Source organism: Pan troglodytes, chromosome 23 (genome assembly GCF_028858775.2).
Source record: "Pan troglodytes isolate AG18354 chromosome 23, NHGRI_mPanTro3-v2.0_pri, whole genome shotgun sequence".
Classification (NCBI taxonomy): Eukaryota; Metazoa; Chordata; class Mammalia; order Primates; family Hominidae; genus Pan; species Pan troglodytes.
In genome coordinates this window covers 52,422,370-52,435,737 of record NC_086016.1, presented here as the reverse complement: position 1 = coordinate 52,435,737, position 13,368 = coordinate 52,422,370, and the positions used below count along the sequence as shown (strand labels likewise).

The 13,368-nt window shown below is 65.8% G+C and overlaps 1 protein-coding gene across 20 annotated transcripts in view; it reads left to right on the top strand.

The window, feature by feature from the left end:
- Positions 1 to 2,298: 2,298 nt before the first annotated feature.
- The window catches only part of PLXNB2 (plexin B2), a 33,517-nt gene continuing 22,447 nt past the window's right edge, over positions 2,299 to 13,368 (top strand). For 3 of the 20 annotated variants that reach the window (XM_054675900.1, XM_054675894.1, XM_054675899.1), the window contains exon 1: positions 9,890 to 9,949. The gene's annotated coding sequence lies outside the window, so the exon portion shown is untranslated. Of the gene's footprint in view, positions 2,530 to 5,109; positions 5,266 to 5,598; positions 5,790 to 9,876; positions 9,950 to 13,368 lie in introns of those variants that run through there. The other 17 variants (XM_054675893.1, XM_054675898.1, XM_054675895.2 and 14 more) reach the window with 15 other exon arrangements.

The window sequence follows — 13,368 nt, the reverse complement described above, 5'->3', positions numbered from 1 at the left end:
GCCCTGCCATCAGCTGCCCTCCACCAGGGCCCTCTGCAAAAGCCTTGTGCTGGTGACCAGTCCCCTGAGGACCACCACTTCAAGGTGTCGGGGCAGCTTGGGAAGACAACCCACCTCTCTCACAACTGTGACCCCACTTTGGGGAGCGCACCCCAAGGACCATGGCAGCATGTGCTTCCCCACAGCACAGTCTCGCCTCACTTGGCTTTCTGAGGGCTGCCACACAGCACAGAGGGCTGCAGACCCACATGGCTGCAGGGGAGGGGCTTCAGGCTGGTCTCTGAGGAGCCCCCAGGGACCCTGGCCACTGTGTATCCAGAAATGCACAAGCAGATTTCCCTGGAGGGCTCTGGTGAGGCCACATAGTGGTGTGTGAAGGGGGAACTTGAGGGGGGAACCGGGCTGGGGTGGCCAGCATTGCCCTGGGCAGAAGCCAAGGCTAAGGTGGGGGGTAGTGTCCCAGCCCCTCTTCCTCAGGGCCTGTCCCCACCTATGCAGAAGAGGCCTGGGGTGGAATGTGGCCTGGGGTGGATGGGTGGGGGCTGGGCGTGGAGACCTGCCAGCTCCATCTGTCCGGATGCCTCTTGTGGCCCCCCCAGTGTCAGGGCCGCTCTGAGTTGGCTGAGCCTCTGTCCAGGGCTGGGCCATGGCCCTCCCCGCCCCATGCACACCAGGCCAGGGGCAGTCAGTGAAGAGGCAGGAAGGTCCAGACAGCTCTACCCCTGGCCAGAGTGCCAGCCCCCGCAGGCAAGAGGGCTTGCTGGGCAGAACTTAGTTGGCGAGGGTGAGGACTGCTGTGGTCACAGGCCTCCCAAAGGACAGGGACCACAGAACTTAGAGGGTGGAAAGGGCTGGGAGCAGGTCTGGAGTGGGGCTAGGGGCTGAGGGTGCACACAGGGCCTGCTCAGGGACAGGAAGGACAGCTGCTCACCCTCAAGCTTCCTGCTGGCTATTTAAAGACTCCCTTTTAGTCTAGAATAGTGGCCTTCCCACAGTTTTGGTATTAAAATGTCCTTTTGTGACTGGACCTTGTCTTTTCCTTTTTTGATAAAAAGTTGGCAACCTTGTCAGAACCTGGTAATTTTGGGGTCCTCTGCAGTGAAGGGTAGGGTGGCCGTGATGTGGATTGTGGTTCAAGGCCCAAGGGAAGATTTTGGACAGGAACAAGGCCTGGCTGCTTGAGGGTGGGAGAAGGCAGAGACTGAAAGAACTAAGTCAGGCTGGGGGAGTTTGTCAGGATGTGGCGGGGCAGATCCCAGGTGGGGGAAGCAGAGGAGGAGGGGATGCCTGGCTGGGGACAGGAGGAAGCTGACCAGCTGCAAGGACGGGGCAGGTCTGGGTGGAAGGCGGGCCCCAGGGAGGGGTGACCCAGGGTGGGGGCAAGGGCTTGGGGAATGCTTCTGTCTCCTGTTCAGCACATCCAGTTCTGGGAGGGCAGTGGAGGCGTGCTCCAAGGTCTGGCCCTGCAGAGGGTTCACCACCTCTTCTCAAGCCCAGGGGACCCTAGGAGCACTGAGGCCAGGACTTGGGGCCTGGGATGCCAGAAGTGGGGCCAGCTCTGTCCCAGAAACCAGAACCCCCAGAAAGAGGTCTCAGCCCCCCCACCTCCTGGCCCTGAAGGACCGGGTGGGGTCCCGGGTGCAGCATCCCAAGGTGCTGCTGGAGGCCAGGGATGTGCTGGGAGGCTATCTCCAGGTCCCAGTTTACCCTGGGAGGTTGAGGGCCTGAGACCCCTGGGAAAGGGCCAAAGCCCAGCAGCCCCCACCCCTGAAGGCCGCAGGGGAGTGACTGGTATGCTTCCAGTCTGGGAGTGAGAGTCTGGTGCCCACCCATCTCAAGACTGGCAGGGACCCTCACGTTCCTCTGGCCAGGCAAGAGTGCACTCATAATGCCCTCCCCTAGCACCAAGCCCTGGCCTCCCCTCAGACCTGCGGGGTTCCTGTGGGGGTGCTCAGGCCATGGGGCCTCTGTGGGCGCTCGTGCTTCCTGGACGGTGGCATGGTGGGCAGGGTGCTGCCCTGGCTGAACCTGGGTCTGAACTGGGGTGCCTGAACCTACCAGACGATGATGCTGTGGCCGCTGGGCCAGGGAGAAGTAGGGGGCGCGGGGAGCGCAGGCCCAGCCCCTCCCCTCCCGTCCCCTCCCCTCCTCTCCGGATCTCTTCTGCCCTCCCCTCCCCGCTCCTGCTCCCCCTCCCCTCCCCGCTCCTGCTGCCCCTCCCCTCCCCCTCCCCCCTTCCCCCTCCCCCTCTTCCCCCCCCTCTTCCCCCTCCCCCTCTTCCCCCTCCCCTTCCCCTCCCCCTCCCCCTCCCCCTCCTTCTCCCCCTCCGCTTTCCTCTCCCTCTCCCCCCTTCTCCTGTTCTCCCCGCCCTCCCCTCCTCTCCCTCGTCGGGGGCGGGGCCGGCAGCTCCCGCGCGCTCCGGCCCCTCCTCGGCCACACAAAGGCCCCGTCTCCATGGCAGCAGCGCGGGCCAGAGCGCAGCGCGGAGCGCGGCCCGGGCGCCATCGAGCCTTGGCGGCGGACGTGCAGGTACCGAGCTCGGGGGACTGGGCTGCGGCGGACGTCTCGCTGGGCGTGGGGGGGGCTTCGCCGTCAGCGCCGCTCCGCTCGGGCCTGCCGCGCTGGGGCCCGGGGACCTGCGGCGGTTGCGGCTCCGCGGAGGGCTCCCGGGGCCTGGGCCCCGTCCGTCGGTCCATCCGGCGAGGCCCGGGCCGCTCCCGCCCCACTCCCTTCCCGGTGTTGACTCGGGGGACGGGCCCGGCGGCGGGGGCTGCGCGTCCCTCCGGAGCCGCGTCGGATCCCTCCTCCGCGCCTGCCTCTCACTCCTCCGCGCCTGCCTCTCACTCTTCAGCCGCCGAGCTCCGTGCGCCGAGCGGAGATGGTCTCGCGGTGCGGGCGCTCCGGGCCGGCCCCAGGCTCAGCGGCACAGGAGCCTGGATTTGCCCGAGCTCCCGGGGGCCGTCCCCGCACCCCCTGGGGCCTGCTTGGCGCGGGGGGACCAGGGCGGAGAGCACCCGCACCTGGCGAGACCCCACGGCCTGGGCCTCCTCGCGGTTCCCAGAGTGGCGTCTGGGTGGACCCCCCGAGACACAAAGTCTCAGAAGCGGGGGCGCGGGCCCTGCCTGTCCCCTGCTGACCCTGCCCCTCCGCACCCTGCTCCTGCAGGAAGCCCCTGCCCTGCCAGCGCCCCTGGTCGGGCTATTCGGCAGATCTGGGGAGCCCGCCTCCCCCTGTCATCTGGGGGTCTCAGAGCCCGGGCGCCCTGGAGCTTCCTGCCAGGCCCTTGATTTCTCTTCCCGAAGCTCCCTGGGAAAGGAAGAAAGGGGTCTGTCTGCCCACTGTGGGCTGTGGCAGAGTCAGGACATGGGGTGAGGGTGAGGGTGAGCCCCAAACCCGGCAGATCTGGGCGGCCTGGAGGGCTCCCTGTGCCCCACCTTCCCTGGACCCCCCGCCCTCCCCACTTAATGTCTGACTTCGGCCCTTGCTTGGAGGCTCGGCGCAGCCTGTGAGGCTTTAAAGTTGAGCTTCCTCAGGAGCCCTTTGCGGGTGGGAGAGCGAGGCTGCCGGGAAGTGGGGGCTCTCAGCCTGCCCCATGCCCAGATGACCCTGGCACGGAACAGCTGAGCAGCTGGTGGGAGGAGCCCTCCCTTTCCTGCCCAGAGGTGAGGGTCCCCCGGAGGGCAGGGCCAGCAGGCATATGTTTGTGGCGAGTCAGCTTTTTGCATGTTGCATAGAAATCCCCGGAGCCGACTGAGAAGCAAGCAGGTGGGCCTGGCACATCTGAGTCCTCCCACGGTACCTATGGGGGGCCCACCTCTGTCCCGGGGGGTCTGGGAGGCCTGAGGTCTGGCCAGGGGTTCCTTGCCCCAGTAGAGGAGGGAAGTTACTGAGAAAAACAAGGGTTTGGAATGTGAGTCCCCCTCCCCCACCGGCTGCCTGCCAAGAAAGAATTATTTTGGATTATCCAGCCGTGTCCAGCCACCCGAAGCGGGAGGCTGCAGCGTGGGAGAAGGATCCACTTCCGGGACGTGGGTTGAGGGCCCCAGGAGGAGGACAGGCAAGTCCGGGCAGCTCTGCCACTTTCTACTGCAGCTGCCCAGACTGGGCGGGGAGAAGATGCGTCACCTTTGGGTTGGAGAAAGCCCCAAGGTTGGCCCCAGCAGGCCCTGCTGAGCCTGCAGTGGGCCCAGGCCCCTCTGGGGGAGACCATGGGACAGGAGGAGCTCTGGGCCCACCCAGGGACCCCCTCGCCCCACCCAGGGACCCCCTCGCCCCACCCAGGGACCCCCTCGCCCCGAGAAGTCTCAATGGTGGTCTGAAGAGCCTCTGAGGTACCCTCCAGGCCCAAGTTCAGGGACACACCCTGTGCCAGTGACCTGTGCGTGCCAGGGAGGAGCAGGCAGGAGCGAGGCTAGGCTGCTAGGGAGGGCACTGGGGTCTCCCTCAGGGGGCCCTCCTGCCCCAACGGACTCCCTATTCAGCTCCTGACTAACGGACCAGCCTCCCTCCAAGCCCCTCCGACAGCCAGTCCTCGCCTGCGACCCCCCTTGGATATGGCGCCTGTGAGCCCATCCTGCAGGTGGGGAGACTGAGGCCAGAGATAGGTCTGTGTGAGGAGTCATCTGCGATGCTGTGTGGCCAGGGCTGTGGCTGCCTGGCGCTCTGGGTCCATGCTGTGTGTGCGCCCGGGGCGTGTGCCCGGCGGCCTGCATGGGGACCACATCGGGGAGGAGGAGCCGGCAGCTGGCCCCAAGTGCAGAAAGCCCAGAGCCTTGGACCCGGCCCAGGGAAGTGGAGCAGAAGAAATTGGATTGGAAGGTGGTGGGGAGGGCCCATATGGCACAGTCCTCCTCCCATCCCAGGACGTCGTCCGTGCTCACCGTGTCCTGCCCCCTGCCTCACCCTGTGCCAGCCACAGCTGATGGTCCCCCTGGGACGTGGGCGTGGGCAGGGGTGCACTGGCTGGGAGAGGCTGTGTCTTCCGGCCCCTCATATTGTGCCTTCTCTGAGCTAGGCAGGCACTTGGATGCCAGGCCTCTGCCACGAGGGCTGCCTTCCCCTGAGCTGGGAGTTCTCACTCAGCTCATGCCTCCGTCCCTCTGGCTGCAGCCTGGCCGTCCTCCTTGGAAGTTGGCGGGGAACCTCCTGTGCCCAGAGCCTGCCTTGGACACGGTTTGGGGATGAGGTGGTGAGCTGCTCAGAACTCACCCAGTGGCCAGCAAGGGGCCCCCCAGCCTTGACCTCCCTTCTCTGAGGCAGATCCAGGTGCTCTGGGGCTGGGAGATTCAGTAGGGCTGGGACTGGCCAGAGCCCCTCCCTCCCTCAGGGGTAGTGGCTGTTTGTGTTTGGGGTGGGGCTGTGGGTGGGGTGGGGTTGGGTCTCTGACTAATTACACGATGCCGAGGGTGGGTCAGAGCCTTGGCTGGTGGGGGGTGCTCGGGCTCTGGGGCCCCAGGGAGGCAGCTGCCCTAGCTTCCCTCTTTCTGGTCGAGGTTCCTCCACCTTCTTCCTTTCCGTGGTTTCACATCCCTTGACACAGGGCCTGCTTCTTCCCATACCCCTGGATTGTAAGGACCCCCGCCTCTCTCTGCCTACCAGGGAAGGACCCTGCACTGTTCTGGGCTCCCCCAGCCACAGGTGTGGCCTCAAGCCAGGCCCTGACACAGTGGCCCTCCTGGCTCAGAAGCCTTCTCTCTGAAGACCAAGCGTGTGAAGGGATTGGCTGGGCCCCTCCCGTCTGGCCCTGAACACTGGCACCCCGCACCCCCCCAGTGGATCCACCCTGCCCTGTAAGATTCATGAACCTGTGACAGTGACTGGCCCCAGGCCCAGTGGTGCCGGGGATGGTGGGGCAGGCTGCCCCTGGTGGTACTGCAGGTCTGCCCCACCCCCGGGGATGTCTGTCTGGGGAGGAGCCTGGGGCTGGCCTGCCTGTGGAGCTGGGGGTTCTGTTTCGCACAGTCCCGCCTCTGCAGCCCAGATCCTGGAGCCCTTCACACCCAGAGGCCAGCCCACACCGTGGCCCGCTATGGTTGGTGGCCTTCCCTGGGGGTAGCCCCCGAGGCCACACCTGAGCTGCCTCATGTGCCAGGCTAGGTGAGGGAGGAGACTGCCCTGGGCTGGGATCAGGGCGCCTGGGGGCAGGTCCAGCTCTCTTCCTCAGCCCCCTAAGGTCTCCTGGCTTCTGAAAGCCAATAGTTCCTCATTCCAGTGCCAGCTGAGTCCCGGCCCAGGCCTGGGGCAGGAGAGGGAGGTGCTGCCCCAGTTCAGCCCCAGTTCAGCCCCCAGCTCTGCCAGCAGGGTCCCAGCAGCAGCAGCATCAGAGGCAGGGACTGGGCTCCTGGGGGTAGGGCCCCGGCCCCTCTGGCACAGCTGGTCAGCAGCTTCCATGGGGGGCCCTGTGTGGAGACACAGTGTCCAGCACCAATCTCTGGGCCTGATGCTGCCCCAGCTGAGTCCCGCAGCAAGCGCAAGAGAGAGAAGTGCTTGGTGTCCCCCTCTGAGAAGGCCTCCTGTGTGAACACGGCCCCCTGAGGGGCCAGGCAAGGGCGTCTGCTCCTGTGGCTGGGACGGTTCCTGCCCATGAGCCTTGTGTAGGGCTGCGGCTCTCTTCCCAGGTGACCTCCTGCTGTGGTCTGGTGCCCCCGAGCCAGCATGCCACCTGCTCAGAGACAGATTGGGCCCCCTGTCAGATTGGCATCTGGGGGCACTGTCTGCTCCTTCCAGGCAGCTTTGAGGACTTCTCAGAGGAGGAACCCCCCTGCCCTGCTGGTCCAAAGTGGGGTGCTGAAGGCCAAGGCAGTTTCCAGGGGGCTATGCCTCAGGCTGCGTGGGTGGCTGTGGTAGGAGCATACTCTGTGATTGTCACTGCATTTGCCTGGGGTCCATGCTCTGTCCTCAGCTGGGGTCTGGCTTTGAACCTAGGTGAGTTCTGGGGCTCTGAGGACAGGCCAGAAGCAGGAGTGTGGGGGGTCTCTCCTGGGGGAAGCAAGGGAGGCCTGGGCCTGTGTGACTCAGACGTGGTAGGGTGGCATGGGAGCCACAGCTTGGCGGGATGGCGGGGGGCTTGAGGGGAATCCAAGTATTTCAGGGACCCAGCCATGGAGAGTGGGGTTTGAGGACCAGCAGGAGGTGAGGACTCTGTGGATCCCAGCCCTGTCAGGTGTGTTTTCAGAGCTGGGGCCTGCTTTGGAGGAGATGGAGGACACAGAACACTGCTGAGCCCAGGCCCTGTGCCCAGCCTTGCTCCAGCCTTACCGGCTTGACACCAGGGCCTCCCTCCCACCAGCGAGGGGGAGAAGCTGTTTTAAGTGGAGCCCGCAGTTGACAGGGGCAAGGGGCAGGTGGTGGGAGGGAGATGCTCCAGCATGGCCCCCCAACTCCCTCTCAGCCTCAGAGATTGGCCAGGGGAGCTGAGGGGCTTGGCCTCCCCACTCCTATCTTGGCACCGAGCCTGATCTGGTGACCACCCTGAGGGACCTCAGGAGAAAAGGATGTTAGGGAGGAGGGCGTGAAGGTGGGGCGCCCCAGGCAGGCCGCCCAGGCCCAGCAAAGCTCGCTGGAGGGTCCCCCAGTTCCACATCTAGACCTGGGGCCCAGCGGCTCTCGACCAGGCCCTGTGGGGTTTGAAGTCCTCAGCTCCACCATGAGCAGAGCAAGCCTCCGCGTGGAGCAAGGGGCTGGACCTGGCCTCCAGGGGCACCCACCTCCCCACACAGCTCCAGCCACGGGCATCACCTCCCATTCACTGTCCTGCCCCCACTCTGAGATGGGCATTTCCTCATTGGGAAATCCCTGTCCCTCTGGCCTCCCAAAGCCCTGAGTGTTTGCCCCTGTGGGGCCCAGCCCACATCCTGGGCTGCCTCACCCTTGGCCTGGACCCAGGTCCTGCCCAACACCCTGTGCCTCACCAGCCCCCAGCTCATCCTGGGCAGACGCAGCCCCTCTCCTCTGCTGAGACGGCCCTGCCCCGCTCCCCTCCCTCATGCCACCCCCAGCTCATCCTGGGCAGACGCAGCCCCTCTCCCCTGCTGAGATGGCCCTGCCCCCACCCCACTTCCCCATGCCACCCCCAACTCATCCTGGGCAGACGCAGCCCCTTTCCTCTGCTGAGACGGCCCTGTCCCCGCCCCCCTCCCCCATGCCACACATGGCCCCTCCCTCGGGGCTCCAGGCAACGCTGGGTTCTGAGAGCCCCACTGCCCCTCTTAGCCCAAGTGCCCCGGCCTGAGGCTTCTCTCCCAGGCTCTTTGTACTGGGGACGAGTTCTGGATGTTGGGGTGAGACCCTGTTGGCAGGGCTTTTCCGGCAGCACCCAGCCATGTGTGTCTGCACATGTGTGGTCATGTGTGCAAGTGGTGTCTGGCACACAGGCTTGGCGCGGTGCCTGAAGCTAATTGTGGGGTTCAGCGGTGATGGGCGAGGCGGGGCTGGGGTGACCGCTGAGGCGCTGACAGGCTGACGGGGAGATTACAGGCCTTGCTTACTGCTCACTGGCTGGGGCCTCACCCATCCACCCCCCAACGCCCACCCCGGGGGTGAGAAGGGGGCTGTGGGCGGGGGCTGGTCTTGAGCCAGCTGCATCCAGGCAGGACCTGGTCTCTGAGCAGCCGGCTGCTGCGGGGTTGAGCTGGAAAGGGGGAGATGCGTGGGGGCCGCTCAGAGGAGAGCCTGCAGGTGGGGCTGGGTGCCGGTGGGCCGGGAGGCCTCCTTTCAGGAGAGACTCGGAGTGACTGAGCCCCAGAATCCCACGCGAGTCCCTCCGCTGTCTGACCGCGTGTCCTGTCCTGATGAGCTGGTGGTTCCTGCCGTAGCCATCGGCTACGCCTGGCAGTGCCCACCCCTCCCACAGGAGGTCCTCAGGAAGCACGGAGACATCGGCGGGTTCGTTGCGCTGCCCAGCTTTCTGACCCGAAGGACCACGGTGTAGCAAGAGGGGGCTGCAGCTGTGCCCAGGTTGGACAGGATGGGGGCTGGGACCCCGAAAGGGGTGGTTGAGGAGAGAGGTGGTTCTGCAGGCCTGGTGCGTGTGGGGACAGGGCGCCGTAGCCAACTGGATCCCACCTTCTGTCTGAGGGCTGGGGAGGACCATCCTCCAGATGCGCCAGTGGGCCGTGGCCAGAGAGGAGGCTGAGGAGGGCCTCACAACTGTGTGTAGGATGGGAGGGCAGCCTGGGGCCCCAGTCTAGGGACGCACCATATACAGGGGCTGCAATTGGTGCAGAGGCGGAGAGGGGGCTGGGGCAGGCCCCTTGGGCACGGCCAGGTGAGCTCAGGGGGTGCCTGAGGGCCAGGGCTAGATACAGAGGCCCTGGGTACCAGGTGGCCTGGGTGCCTCAGGAGGTGTGGACCAGTGGGGGCTGTGACTAACTCGGCTGGAGCAGGTGACAGGAGGAGCTGGGGCTTCATGGGGCACCCCCAGGATCCTGGGCTGGTGACCCCATCACTGCCACCAGCCAGGGTGACTTTTCCTGCTGGGACCCAGAGCCCAGACTGCAGGGGAGGCTGGCCCAAAGTAGGAACCCCGCCCTGAAACCAGGCTGGCGGAGAAGGGGTGCGACGGCCTCCACCTGGGAGGGGTCCTCAGCCGAGAGTCCAGCGGGGACCGCTGTAGACACTGAAGGGAGGCTCAGGCCTCCACACCAGTCTGTCCCTGGAGCCCCGCCCCGCCCCGCCCCACCCCAGCTCCTCGGTCGGGTTGTGCCGGGAGCGTTCGGCCTTTGCCCCTGGTGAGTCTGGCCTTGACCCTGGGTCCAGAGTCCTGCGGGAGGCTGCTCCGGGCAGGGTCGTGCATGATTGGCAGCTGGGCCGGGAGGGGCCGAGCCCTGAGACCGACCGGGGGCACGGGCGGAGCCACCATCGGCGGGGCGGAGCTGCTCCCCGCGCCCCTTCCACGGCTCGGAGGACTTAGGTAATGGCCGGCTGTGCGATCCGATGTGCCTGACGCCAGGTGAGCGCCCCGCGGGGACGACGTCTCCTGCGCTCGTGTGACTGTCGCCGCCGCCGTCATTGTTACTCGGGTCAGACTCCCACCCGCCCGCGCGTCCTGGGTCCCCGGCCTGGTGAGGTTTGTCCCAGAGGCGGCCACGTGCTCCCTCCAGGTGCGCGAGGCCGAGGGGCGGACGGGGGGCCGGAGTCCCCGGGAGGGCGCGGGCGGTGGCCGTGGAGCTTGGGCTCGCGGGGGGCAGTGGGCGGCGCCGAGGAGGCGCGGGCCTAGTCCCCGCGCTTCCTGGCCCCGGGCGCGCTTTGCCCCTGGCTCCCAGGCAACCGTTCTGTGCCCTCCGGGGAGTCTGGCGGTGCCGGCGCCGGGGGAGGGGCTGTGCCACCTGGGTCGGCCTGGGAGGAATAGTCCAGGGCGCTCCACACAGGCCGGGTGCCCGCCTTTGGCTCTGGCCGGGTACCGGGCTCGCAGACCCACCCAGGAGACACCGCTCCCCGCCGCGCTGGCTCCGGGGGGCCGCCCCCCGCCTCCTGGGCTGAACTCTGACCCGGGTCACCGGTGGGTGGGGCTGGGTGGCGGGGCCGCCGGGTCTCTCGCGCGCTCTCCAACCAGTCCCTCCCCGCGCCTACCCACGGGCGCGGCGCTGCGGGAAGGGGCGGCTGGGGTCCTTGCCGACCCCCCAGCCCCACGCCCCGCGGCATCCCCCTCGCGCTTGTTTTGAAAACAGCGGAGGCTGGGATTCGCCGGCGCGTCTGTTTTGTTTCCTCTGATTTGTTTAGCGCTCTGGGATAATTGCAGATTTGCGTGTGTCGCTAGCTTTGGCCCGGCCCCCTGGCTGCTGGCTGCGGGGCCTCCGGGGCCTCCGTGGCTTTTCTGTGACGCCTGTCGCCCCGTTCCGGGACAGCCACTCTCAGACGCGCCTTGGCCTGTGCTTGGGGCAGCCTATCGCTCACTTCGTCCAAGGTTGCTTCCCCCGCCCCCGCACCGGCCCCCCACCCCCTCCACGCAGGGCCTGTGTCCACCCCAATCCTTTGAGCCCTGGAGGGCCGCACAGCCCTAGGACCCCTGCCTTCTCCACCGCCCATGTCCTAGGTGCTCATGCCACCCCCTCCTGCCCTCCCAGGCCTAGGCCCGAGCTCTCCTAGTTCTTCATGGCGGCTGCTGCCTGGATCCCCATCTTGGCCCCTGCCGGGCCGCTGCCCATGCACCTCCTCTGGCCCCTGCCCTCTCTGGTTCCCGTGCCAGAGCCTACAGCCTGGCCTGGCCAAGAGCAGCCCCCAAGCTGGGCCTCCCCTCCCACTGGGCCTGACTGCTTTGTGCTGGTTTGATTTTAGCATTAAGAATGGTCAGTCTGGCTGGGCGTGGTGGCTCACGCCTGTAATTCCAGCACTTTGGGAGGCCAAGGCGGGTGGATTGCCTGAGCTCAGGAGTTCGAAACCAGTCTGGGCAACACGGTGAAGCCCCATCTCTACTGAAATACAGAAAATTAGCCGGGCATAGTGGCGTGCACCTGTAGTCCCAGCTACTGGAGAGGCTGAGGCAGGAGAATTGCTTCAACCTGGGAGGCGGGGGTTGCAGTGAGCCAAGATCATGCCCCTGCACTCCAGCCTGGGTGACAGAGTGAGACCTGTCTCAGAAAAAAGAAAAGAATGGCCCAGTCTGTTTGCTTGAAAATACTGAAAGGCAGAGAACCCCCAATTTTAGTCCCCACTGGAACCACCCCGCAGTGCAGCCAAGACTTGGGGCGGTCTCAGAACCAAGGCTGGCAGGAGTTGGGGGGCCTGGCAGCCCCCACTCTTGGCCTCATCTGGAGTAGGGCTCTGTCCTTCCCCCTTACATGCCTCTTGTTTACCTTTACCCAGTGGGAGGGGCAGGGGCCAGACTCAGCCCGTGCAAGGGGCCTGGGGGCTGCTGGTCAGAAAAAAAAAGAAAAGGGACCCCAGGAGAGGGCCACAGGTGCCCAGCCAGCAAGCAGCTCCGGCTGCCTCCCAGGCTGTCTAGGTTGTAGAGGGGAGGCCCAGCATCCCTGTGCTGCCCTTGGCCTGCATCGGAGTTCTGGTTGGGGGAGGAGACCCTTCTGCTCTGTTGGCCTGGGGGTGACCTGCGGGGACAGGTCTTCTTCTGGGCTCGCGCCCCTGCATGTCACCACCCCTTCCCGGCTCACTGAGTTTGGACCGGCAGGTGCCCAGTGACCAGATCCAGTGTTTGGACTTGTTGGGGCAGGGCGGCGGGGCAGCCGGGGCCTGTCGGTGAAGACCATAGACCACAGAGCAAGGCCCATCCCTCAGGGGCTGGGTTAGGGAGGGTGTCTCGGGGTGTAAAGGATGGGCAGGGGCTTTCCAGGGAGCACAGTGAACACGGACGTGGGAATGTCGTGAGGCAGCGTTCTCTGAGTGGGCACAGCTGTAAAGATTTCCACACCCACTCAACCTCAAGGCAGCCCTCTGAGGTGGGCGCCATAATGACCCCCAGGTTACATATGGGGAAACTGAGGCACAGAGCAGCTTTCTGAATGGCCCACATGAGCCAGCTAGAACGTGACAGAGCTGGGGTGTGAACTCACTGGTCTGGCTCTGGACTTCAGGCCTCGAGGTCCCTGCGTGCAGCAGCGTCAGGTGTGACCACAGCCACCTAAGGAAGAAACTCCTTTTTCTGGGGTAGCTAAGCGGGAATCTTGTGAGCAGGAGATGGAGCCTGGCTCAGTGTTGAGGGCAAGATGGATGGAGGTGGGAGAAGCCAGAGGCCGGGCAGAGGAGGTAGACTTGGGCCAGGAAGGGCCCCAGACTGAGGGTGGAGGGATCATGGTATTATTCTCTGGGAGGGGAAATCCATGGCCGTCCTCCACTGTGAGGGCCAGGGAAGAGGACGGCAGGAAGCCTCCTCCAGGAGAGTGGAGTATGGGTCTTGCCTCTGGCTTCCTGAGTGGATCGATCACTCGGGAGGTTGTTTGAGGGCGTGCGGGATGGGCGGGACGGAAGCCAGCCTCCCCTGACCTTGGCTGCCCACCCCCCCCACGCCTGGGGCCTGGGCCCGTGGAGGCTGGAGCCTGGGGGTGTGCTGCAGGGAGAAGTCTGGGGGCTGCAGGGAGTGGGCATGGGGCACACAGGCCGGTGTGGCGTCCCTTCAAGATGGCAGGTCTGGGGGTACCGTGCCACCGCCATGGCTGCCACCTCCGTTGGGAGCTGCAGTCTCCAGTCCCTGTGGGTCCCAGCTTTCTCAGGAGACCCGGTGCTGCCCTGTGCTTTGGCTTCTGAGTTTGCCAGAGGAGCAGCCTTTCGCCCGTTTCACAAAGGTGCTGTTGAGTCTCAGGTCAAAAGGACGCCCTCTGCCCCCCCAAACCTCATCCTCTCCCCAGCCCTTTGGCCGGGTTAACCCTTACCTGTGCAGCAGGGTAGCACAGTCCATGCACAGCTGTGGAGCTCACCTCC